Here is an 11,398-nt window from a genome sequence, read left to right on the forward strand (position 1 = left end):
CAGGCAACAGCCTTAATATGTTGAATAAATTAGAACGGGCATAAACTGGAACGGACATGTGCAGCCGATTTTAAAAAAAAACCTCTTTGTGGTGTTTCGTTCTCCTCTTGTGTTCCGAATCTGAGCTTTACCCCATTTGTTCAATTTGGCCCGCGCCCCATCCGTAAGGTGCAGGAGAAATGACACTTCCTGCGAAAGACGGGATCCCAGATTTCGGCTTCATATTGCGCCAAAGTTGCGTTCTGCATTGCTATTGTTTCTAATGGAAAATTCACTCTGCAGTGAAAAATGTGTATTGGAAATTCACTTATATGATCTTAAGAAGATTTTGTTTCTCCCAGCCAACAGTAGAAAACACAGAAATCGATACCCTTTATATAAAAGTTAGGGTAAAAGGAGATTATGCTATGATGCTTTTGATGATGGAGATAGGACAGAATATACTTTAGTACACGAGTAACCTTCGATCGGATCGCAAAGATTTCAAATAAGCAGCAGGATGAAATGATTAAATTCTTGATTTTTCCGTCTCTTGATCTGCAATACATTATTCACAAATTTCGAGAAAGCAGTTATAATGGTAATCTTCTAAAGAGACTGTCAATTCCAGGGCAAAATTGCAGTGACTTGGAGAAGGGATAAGTCAGTTGGAGTAATTGGTTGTATTGTCAGAGCACCAACATTCTTCATCATTCTTGACTGTGAAAAGATTTCATTGTTTTGGTAGCTTTATCAAAGAAAACATTAACGTCTGTGATACTCTGACCACTTTGAATATAAACCACTTAAACAGATTTTTGAATAGTCGTTTCAAACAGATCCTCATAATAAAAAGTTTTGTTTTTCAGATCAAACCAGAGAAATCTGACAGTTAAGGTGCATACACCAATCCGCAGAGCCCTGGCATTTATACACCTTAAAGAACATATCGGATTGAATGCGCAATGAATGTTGATAATAGCGTGCGTTTTATGAACAGTTTTAAGAAGACAGCAGGGCTGAATATCCCCTTCTTTTTTCGGACAGCAATATACTTAATGTTATGATATATTTGTGTACTGTAAGCAACTTGGTATTCATTTCCTTCAGAATTTTCTCAGTAATTACACTGTAATGCTATGTTGACAAACAGAAATGTAAATCAAACGCATGTAAAGCAATATGAATGGATTATGAAGATCCTTGATCTTATTTACTGAATGGCATACAATCAAATCATTACAGCAGAATTCATAATTATTCTGACACTTCATTCAAATTTATTTCCAACAGCATTACATGGGTATTGATTCATGGGCTATAAATTGTACTACAAATTTTGACATTTTGATTATGACTTTGCAAGTTTGATTTAACTAATTCAAGTTTATCTATCAAGTTCACGTTTTCATACGATACAAAACATTAAACAGGTGACTCAGCAGGCAAAGACTCGCTGGTGCACTTCTGTGGACTCAAAGCTTTACATATCCATTGATACGTAGCACCCTGTTCATTGCAGGCAGAAAGAATATGTGCACATACAATGCACAAATGAACAAAGTATTGGAAGATATTGTTGGCCGATTTCTCAGAGATTTCAAATAAACATGTTGGACTATAACCTGGTGTTGTGCGATTTTTCGATTTCAGTTTGTATCAATCTGCCTGGATTCGCAGTTTTTGAAGTCTAACTGTTCTGTGCCTGCAGTTCTTACTGCTGAATCTGCCCTCGCATTAGAATCATTACTTCTGTGTGGGCTTCACATTTACACACAGTAATTGATTTGGGCAACAGGACCGTTTCCAGGAGATCAGAAACCAGGCCACGGCATGTGATGAGCTCTCCGGTAGAGGTTAAGAAGCCCCTGTGTTTCCACAGGGTTCCAAAATCATGTACAATCTCGAATGCATATCTGCTATCGTTGTAAATATTCACTGTCTTTCCCTTAGCCAATTTACAAGCCTCAGTCAAGGCAATCAACTCCGCTGCTTGCGCTGACAGATGAGAAAGGAGTGATCCCGCTTTGACTGCCTCATGGATAGTCTCTACAGCATATTAAACACAGTTCTGGCCTGTCTCCTTGCTCCTGAATGCTGACCCATCCACAAAAAACTCCATATCCGGATTCTGAAGTGGTGAATCCTGCAAATCCAGTCTGGGGCTGCAAATTTCATTAGTTACAGCGACTCAATCATGTGGGTCTCCGTCTCCTTCTGTGGGGAGAAGGCTAGCAGGGCTAAGGATGTTACATCGCTTTATTGCAATATTAGGCATCTCCTATAACACGGTATTGTATCTCAGCCAACGTGCTGCCGACATGTGTGCTGTGTTTTGCTCGGGAAGCAGTAAGGATACTGCAGAACCGATGATCCCGAGGTTAAAACAGGAGTGTCCAGACTCCTGCACAGAGACTCATTATGTATGGCGGGGGACTCACAGTAACCTTGACAAATTTGCGTGAAGGTATATGATTTCCCTTTGAATGAAAAAGCGTACCAGAATTGATTATCTGGTACACTAAAGAAGGCATTTGCTAAATCCACAACAGAGAACCATTTACTGTCTGGTGGAATTTGAGCTAATATCGAATAGGGGTTGGGAACATTTGGGGCGCGCTATTGACTGCCTGCAGGTCTTGAACAAACCTCCATTCCTCAGGTTCACCTGGAATGTTTGCTTTTTTGAATGGAAAAATGGGGGTTCTCACCAGTAGGTTCTCACAGGGGATTATCACTCAAGCCTTTAGAAGGGATTCAAAGACTGGAGTAATTCTTTCTATAGGATCAGTGGTGCTGGAAGAGCACAGCAATTCAGGCAGCATCCGAGGACAGGCAAAATCGACGTTTCGGGCAAAAGCCCTTCATCAGGAAGGGCTTTTGCCCGAAACGTCGATTTTGCCTGTCCTCGGATGCTGCCTGAATTGCTGTGCTCTTCCAGCACCACTGATCCAGAAGAAGGTTTCCAGCATCTGCAGTCATTGTTTTTACACCATAGTTTTTACCTCTCATTCTTTCTATAGCCTCAGGCTTTAACAGATATCGTGCTCTGCAAGGAGGCGGTAAATCTCTCTCGTACCACGACTGCATCCATTGAATTCAGAAAGCTTCCACTCATCTTTATTGGCATCGACTCTCTGAACTGGCTTGATTTAAGGACTAACTATGTAGCTCCTGTATCGACCAAAAAGGTAACTGGTGTACCTTCCACACATAACATGGAGGTAGGCATCGACTTATACGCATCATTGTTATATTGGACATATTGCCCACACTTCGCAACCTCAATGCTCAATATAGAGGTGGAACGTGTCTCAGTGTCCGTAAGGTTAGTAGAAGAGATTAGCATAAGCGAGCCTTCATTGCAAACCATAAAGAAAAGAGGCTTACCTGTACCTTGTGGGCTGCCCACCTTCACCTCAGCCCTCCCCTGACAGTCACCCTGCTGTCCAGCCTCCAGAGCCAATTTAGGCTGTCTGTGTGGGCACTGTTTCGCCCAGTGGTCCATTGCTCCACAAACAAAGCACCCACCAGATCTATCTCTGCCAGCGCCTCTTCCTCTGTCTTTTTTCCACAGCACCTCCCTCCAACGGCTGGGCGACCATCTGCATCAGAGTAAGCTGAGTTTTATCTGCTTGCTGTTCCATCTTTAGTTACCGCTAATCCTTCTCTCGGGTAAGCAATTTTTCAGCATGTATCGCATGCTGTTCTATCAAATTCAGCGTTCCCGTGTCCCAGGTAATACATGTGTCTTTTACCTTTTTCGCTATTTCGTCTTTCATTCCGTTGATGAAGCTGTTCCTCAGGTGTGCTTCATATGCCGTGATTTCTGCTGCCGTTTTGTCGAAGGGTGGTCTCAGTCCGCTATGGGCATTATGGACTTCAGTGAGGCACGTAAGGTACTGGGACACGGTCTTACCTTCCTGTTGTTTACACATTGCTATTTTTGTCATGTCCATTCGCACTGGGAATGCCTCCCTCCAAGCGGTTGCCAGCGCTGCAACAAAAGCATTAAAGTCTCTGGTCTGCTCCACTCGTGGGTTGGCTACTCTGGCATGGACGTTTGCAGCTGGCCAGGTATAGTTGATGTTGGTGAAAACGGCACCTAGTTTTCGTCCCAGGAGACGTCTCATCTTATGTAAAGTGGGACGGAACTCAGTACAGAACTTTGTCACTTCTTTGGCGAACTTGTGACCTCCAACCTCGCGTGGGTCAGGCAACTGCCCATAGGCACTTTCTAGATCTTTCATGGTTCATGGTCAGTGCACCAGCACTGGGCACCCTTCTGGATCTGCAACTTCAGCCATTGGGGCTTGCAGAATCACCTGGTTAGATGATCGTGCGCCAGTACCCTCGCTGTCTGACTCATCAACCGTCGGGGGGTGATCACGAACCAGCCCTGGATGCCTTTCCATCTTGTAGTGGTCGTCCTTCTTTTGGGCTTCTTGCTTCAATTGGTTGTGGGTATGGTGTGCTATCGGTGATTCAGCAGACCCTGAGGCAGCGGCTGCTGACTTGGAACCTTCACCAGGCAGATCTTGTAGGGGGGCTGGAGGTCTCGGAGGGCAGTCATCAATGTCAGGATATGAAACAGACTTAAGATACTGTACAGCTTTGCGAGGTTGTATTCCGAACACATCTGCATGTGCGCTGGTATTTGTACGTGTACTTGATCTATCTTTTACTTGAGATTTCCTTTCCCTGATATTAGCCTCAGCCTTCCACAATGTATAAGCACTCCAATTCACAGGTTCTATTTTTCCCTTCTTTTTCTCCTTCTCTCTCTCCTCCAACCTCAACCTCAATATTTACTAAAACTTCCTCCCTCTGGAAAACCACATTCCTTGATCGACAATTCTAACTGCTTTACAGGTTCTGGGCCATAATCATTTAGCATGTATTGTATTTTTGGTTGGCTATTCCATGTCCTGTGTGGACTCTCCTTTTGTTTGCTCTTGCCGGAGCCCATTTTTAGCATAACTGGAAAAGTGTTCAGCTCTCTTGCTCTCTCTGGCGGTACCATTATCTTTTCCCTTTGACTTGCTTTCTTTCCTCTGGCGGGCCGCCTCAATGCCTTGGTTTTCATAAGCCAAGACACCACGTACCCGGTACATCGTTGGTGAGTCCCAACTCAGCCAGTGGTGGTTCCAAGTCTAAAACCACCCTTAAACTTGCTGTCTCCTAAACATTCTAGACAAGGCAATCCCCTTCCCTTGGGTTTTGCTCTAATCCCACAGCATTGAACCCTTTTTCCTGCTGTACTTATTCTCTTAGAATGAGTCTCTATATAGGATTACTAAACCTTCGACTCTTAATCCAACCCTATTCGATTCGAACTCCAGCGCTAGGGTGATCTGCATATTCTGAAAATGTGTTGCTGGAAAAGTGCAGCAGGTCAGGCAGCATCCAGGGAACAGGAGAATCGACGTTTCGGGCATAAGCCCTTCTTCAGATCTGCAGATTCCCAGTCCTCTCACTCAAAAGGGCCAATTCAGCACTCGAGATGAAGTGAAAGACCTTCAAGGTGCTGTCACCTGCGCCTCCTGGGAGTCTTCAGAATCCCACCAGTTGCGGGATCCCGGACGAGCCTCCAAGTTTACTGTCACGGAAATTAAATCGACTTGACTCAACTGTTAGCAAGAGCAAAGAAAGGAGCTTGATTTAAATTCTGCAGAATTGACCCAGTACATTCAACTAGGTGTCTCCATGTAAGGGGTTCCTGAACATTGTTCAGATACTTGCCTTATACTGTTTCTTATCATGCTCTCAACGGCAACGACTGGGAAAACTCAAGTTATTATTCTCTCATCCCCTGGTCTTGGACATAGCAGTTCTTCAGCTTTTGTTGAGTTCGACTATTGCAACGTCGAGTTGAATGTTTACAAAACTGATACAGAGACAAGCTGGCTGCAAACCTCATCAAAGTATTGTTTATAAAGCTCAGCACAGCATTAAATTTTAGAAAAGCATTCTCTTTCAAATTTCACAGTAAATGGATAATTTTCCATTACATAATCATCAGTTGATAATTAATAGTCCATCACTATTTCTTCATTACTTTGTTGGCTGAGGATTCCATTATCTATTCTAGAATTGCTACCACTTTTATCGCTCTAGTGGTACTAACGTTGTCTGATGTTTGTTCTCCCTTCCTCTTCCCAGTTCAATAGCATCATACCTCAAACAAGGTGGCCAAAACTGAACACAATACTCCAAGTGCAGCCTCACCCACGTCCTGTACAACTACAACGTAACTTCCCAAATTCTATACTCAATGCCCTGACTGATAAAGGCCAGTGTGCTAAAAGCCCTTTTCATTGCCTGTTTACCTTTGACTTCAATTTCAGAGAACCGTGCACATGAACCCCAAGGTCCCTCTGTTCCCCTACACTCTTTAAGGACCTACCATTCACCATGAAATTCCTCTCTTGATTTAACTTTCCAAAATGCAAGACCTCACATTTATTTATATTAAACTCCATTTGGCATTTCTCGGCCCACTTCCCCAACAGATCAAAATTCTATCTCTTTCTATACAGAGGAACCTCGATTGTCCAAAGGACATGGATGGGGATTAAACTGTTCAGTTAGTCGAATTCCGGACAATCGAATGCTGGATAGTATAGTTTTGCCAAGCATCGGGGCCTTGCGATCTTGTCAGATATTCGATATTCAGATAATTGAATGCCAGATAACAGGTCCCTCTGTACCTCTCCATTTCTGCCTCTCTATGTGAATCTTTTTCTGTATTCTCTGTCTTTCAATTTCTATTCCAAATTCACTTTGTCTCTCTCTCTCTGCCTCTATCTGGCTCTCTCTCTCTCTGTCATATTCATTATTTGTCATATTCTTTCCCAGTTTCTTTGTCATGCTTGCTCAGCTGTGCTGTCTGAGCCCCGCTGTATCTATCTTTTTTTGCCTGTCTCTGTTTTTGTCTTTCTCTAACTGTCTCTGCCCCTCTCTCTTTCTCTTTCTCTGTATTCCACTCTTCCTGTAACTCTGTCTTTTTTTTGTTGTCTCTTGTGCTCTCTTTAACTCTCTGTCTTTCACTCTTCACACTCTGGCTTTCACTTTGTTGATCATTACTTCGTGATCTCGAACTCTCCATCGCTCTCTATTCTGCCGGTCACTCTTGTGCTCTGTCTCTGTGCCTTTCTCCCTCTGTCTCTATCTTATTATCTCCCTCTTATTCTGTCTCTGTCTCTCACTCTCTGTCTCTGTCCATTTGACTCTCTGTCTCTAGCTCTCTTCCATCATTGTGGCTCTCTCACTATATTTGGCTAGTCCTCTATCCCACACTCTCTTGCTGTAACTCTCTTTATCTGTCATTCTCTCTGTCTGTCTCAGTCTTTCTAGCTTTCTTGACCCCTCTATTTCTATGTCTCTCTGTTTCTGCCTGTGCGTTTTTTGTCTCTACGTGTGTCTCTCACCCCATGTGCCATTCTCTCAATCTCTCAATCTCTGTCATTTCTCAGTTGGCCTCCCATTGAAGCTCTCTGTTCCTCCCTGTCTCCCTCTGTCTCTCTCTCTCTCTCATGTTTACTTTATGTTTCTCTGTGTCACTCCATTTCTCTTTCTGTGTCTCCACCTTTTGTCTCTTGCCTCGCACTCCTTCTCCCTGAACATTTCTCTGTGTCAATGTCTATCTGTTAGTCTCTCTGATCGTCTCTCTGTCACTGTCATTGCATGTCTTTCTCTGGTTGCCACTCTGTCTCTATCTCTCTGTCCATATTTGTCTCCAAAAATCTCTGTCCCTGACACTATCTGTGTCATGGTTATCTCTGTATTTCTTTCTTTCAGTCTCCCTGTGATTATCTTTCTGCCTTTCTCTGTCCATCTCTGTCACCCTCCAGGGCTCTCTCCGTATTTCTCTCTGTGTGCCTCTCTCTGCCTAGAGTTAGAAATCACTCTGTTTCTAACTCCCTCTGCCTTGTTGAGTCCTCCTCTATTTCTGCCCTCATTGTATATTTCACCCCTTGTCAGTCTCTTTCTGCCTCTCAATCCCTATTTCAGTCTCTGTTTCTTTGTAACTCACTTTGTTGTCCTGTTTCTGTCTCTCCAAATCTTTCTCTAGATCTAGCTTAATTCTGATTCTCTTGCCCCCCCCCCTCACTTACTGTTGTCCATCTCTTTGATTCTGTCTCTCCACCTGTATAGCTCTCTCTGTCTCTCTCTCTTACTCATTTTCTCTTTCATTTATTCTCTCCCTCTGTTCCACTGTATTCCTTGTGTTCTGTGTCTCAATGGCACTCTCTGTTGATCTGTCTCTCTGCCGTTTTGTCTGTTTGTCTGCCATGCGCTCTGTGCCTCTCAGCTCATGCACTGTCTCTCATTAACTTCATTAAACTCCGCCAAAACGACTGTAAGTTCATGTCCTGAAACTTCTCAAAAATAAGCTATGAGAACCTTCCATATAAAATTTTTACAGCAAGACTCTCGGATTAATTTTCAAACTGATGTGAGGCCAACACAAATTCAATGTCTCTTTCTATTGAATAAATTGCACCATTGAGTATACCTGTTGACATGCATTCAGTTTCTTCATAAATATCAGTTTGAGCGGCTTCTGAACTTGTCGAGGTAGTAAGCTCAGCTTTCAATTTGTCAACAGAACTTTGACATTCTTATGTCTATTCAACTTTTATGCCTTTCTTCAATTAGATGTCAAAAGTGATACCAGAATGTCAATATTCATGATAAACATGCAATAGAATCCAATTATGTTATCTTCCCATGATTTTCCATTTAGTCTGAGACATGAGAAAATCTAAAATCGTCCCCCCACCACCACTCTCTGAATGCCTACTTGGCATTGTCCCACTATGAAACCCCAGGAAGTCACCTTTCTTTGGAAAATTCATTTTAAACATTATTTGTAGCCAAATCAGTTTTGTAATTGATCAGTCTGGTCAAGTGGTTGTAAATATTCTTCCCAGCTTGTTTGAACACAGAAAGTTGCCAATGTAAACCATACAGTTAAACTGTCCCTTCGTGAATTTGTTGGTTAATTATTGCACTATTACTGGTACATTTCTTGATTCAAAGTAGCATGTCTTTCAATCCAATATTACAAGTGCTGATATTTCTCTCTTTGTATCAGTACGCAGAACTTGCCAATATCTTTCAAGTAATTCAATTTTAGTGATGAATTATTCTTGTTAAATTCTTTCAATTCAATCTTCCAATTTTGGCATATGTTATGAGTCAGCTTTCTCTTTACTGAATTGACATTGCGATAATTCAGAATCATTCTGACCAATCTGCCATCTGCATCACCACATGAGCTCCATGATTGGTTCAATAATGTCATTGTCAATTAGGAACTTAATCTATTCTCTCACTTGGGCTTAATTTCTCGGGATTCAGACTGAAAGATTGTTGCTTTATATGTAACGCATTCCTTAAATCAGCATCTTGGTCAAACATATGTGTGATTCCCGACATATTCGTATAACTCCATTCATGAGCCTGTACTAGCCTTTGTAAATCACTCTTGTAGTGATCTCTAGTATACAATATCATGCTACCAGAACTTTGATATTATCCAATTTAATTGCTGGCAGTTCAAATTGTGCATTTGCAATTTTGACTCATTCTCCAATGCCACGGTCATTTTATTTCATGCGTCCCAATAGTACCATTTATATCCTTCCCATGATATCATTTTAACATATTGAGATAACAAACACATTGATATTTGCTGTCTTGCCTCTCGTGGTCTCAACATTAGTAATATCATCCAGCTCCTTTTTGATCTGATAAGATCCAACAAACTTTACTCTCAATAATTCCTCAAGGAGATGAAACAATACTAACAATTTGTGTCTTGCAACAAAACTTCAAAATTGTGGCCAAAGGTTTCTTCAAGCACTCTTCAAATGCTTTTTCGTTAATTCACATGCTTTTCCTCCCGGTGAAACTTCAAACTTAGCCTGGAAATGTAAATTCTTCACTTTTATTAAAGAAACATTCAATAACACTCAGGTATATATTATGATGGGATTTCCGAGGCAGCTGTTTATTTTGATTCCCTCAGTTCAGGATTAGCTTGGTGAATTTCAGTTAATGAAGTTAGGATAAACATGGCAACCTTTAAACAATTTATTTTATTTTTTGTCAGTTGTGTTGGACAAGTGAATTTCCTAATCAATTCTTTATTTCATAGATTAATAGATCTATAATAATATTTCCATAATGCCAATTAAATTATATTTAGTCATATCAATGTGTGCGGTCAATGCATTTGCTTTGTTCAGAATGTTACATGCATTAAAATGCAAACACTTGAGTTGTACTTTTATGTTATCGATGTCACATCTAGTCCTGCACCATAAAACCATAATATATTGGAGCAGATTAGGCCATTTAGCCCAGCGAGTCTGCACCCCCATTCGATCACGGTGTCTCAATCACATTCTCATTTATTCTTCCCATAATCCTTCATCCCCTCACTAATCAAGAAGCTATCTCTCTCAGTCTTAATGATACTCAATGATCTCGCCTCCACATCCTTCTGTGACAATGAATTCCACAGTATCGCCACCATCTGACTGAAGAAATAACCCCCATCTCAGTTTGAACAGTGGTCCCTCCATTCTGAATCTTTGCCATTGGGTCCTAGTCTCTCCTACTAGTGGAAACATCTTCTCAGTCCACTTTGTCCAGTCAGTGTTCTCTAAGCTTCATTGAGATTCTCCTCATTGTTCTAATCTCCAACAAGTAAAGAGTCCTTAGCCGCTCCTCAAATGACATGCCCTTCATTCCTCGGATCAGTCTTAATGAGCACTCTCTGGATCCCAGTCCAATTCTAGTCCATCTTTATTGAGATATGGGACCAAATACTGCTCACAATATTCGAAGTGCAGTTTGACCACAACCTTATATAGCCTCAGCAATACATCACTATTCGTATATTCTAGATCTTTTGTAATGAGAAAGTGAGGAGTGCAGGTACTCGGGTTCAGAGTCGAAACGTGTGGTGCTGGAAAAGCACAGCTGGTCAGGCAGCATCCGAGGAGCAGGAGAGTCAACTTCATCAGGAATGAGGGGGTGGCCCAAGGGGGCTGAGAGATAAATGGGAGATGGGGGTGCCATAGGTAGCTGGAGGTGGGGAATGATGGTGATGAGTTGGAAAGGAGGGCGGAGCAGATAGGTGGTAAAGAAGATGGACAGGTAGGACAATTCAAGAGGGCAGTGCTGAGTTGGAAGATTGGATCTGGGATAAGGCGGGGAGAGGGGAAATGAAGAAACTGGTGAAATTTACATTGAACCTATGTGGTTGGAGAAGATGAGGTGTTCTTCCTCCAGACGTCGGGTGGCTCGTGTTTGGCAGTCGACGAGGCCCAGGATTTGCATGTACTTGGTGGAGTGGGAAGGGGAGTTAAAGTGTTCAGCCACAGGGTGGTGGGGTTGTTTAGTA

The sequence above is a fragment of the Chiloscyllium plagiosum genome, unplaced genomic scaffold (assembly GCF_037043375.1).
Source record: "Chiloscyllium plagiosum isolate Xiang-an unplaced genomic scaffold, Cpla_swu_hap1 HiC_scaffold_17, whole genome shotgun sequence".
Classification (NCBI taxonomy): domain Eukaryota; kingdom Metazoa; phylum Chordata; class Chondrichthyes; order Orectolobiformes; family Hemiscylliidae; genus Chiloscyllium; species Chiloscyllium plagiosum.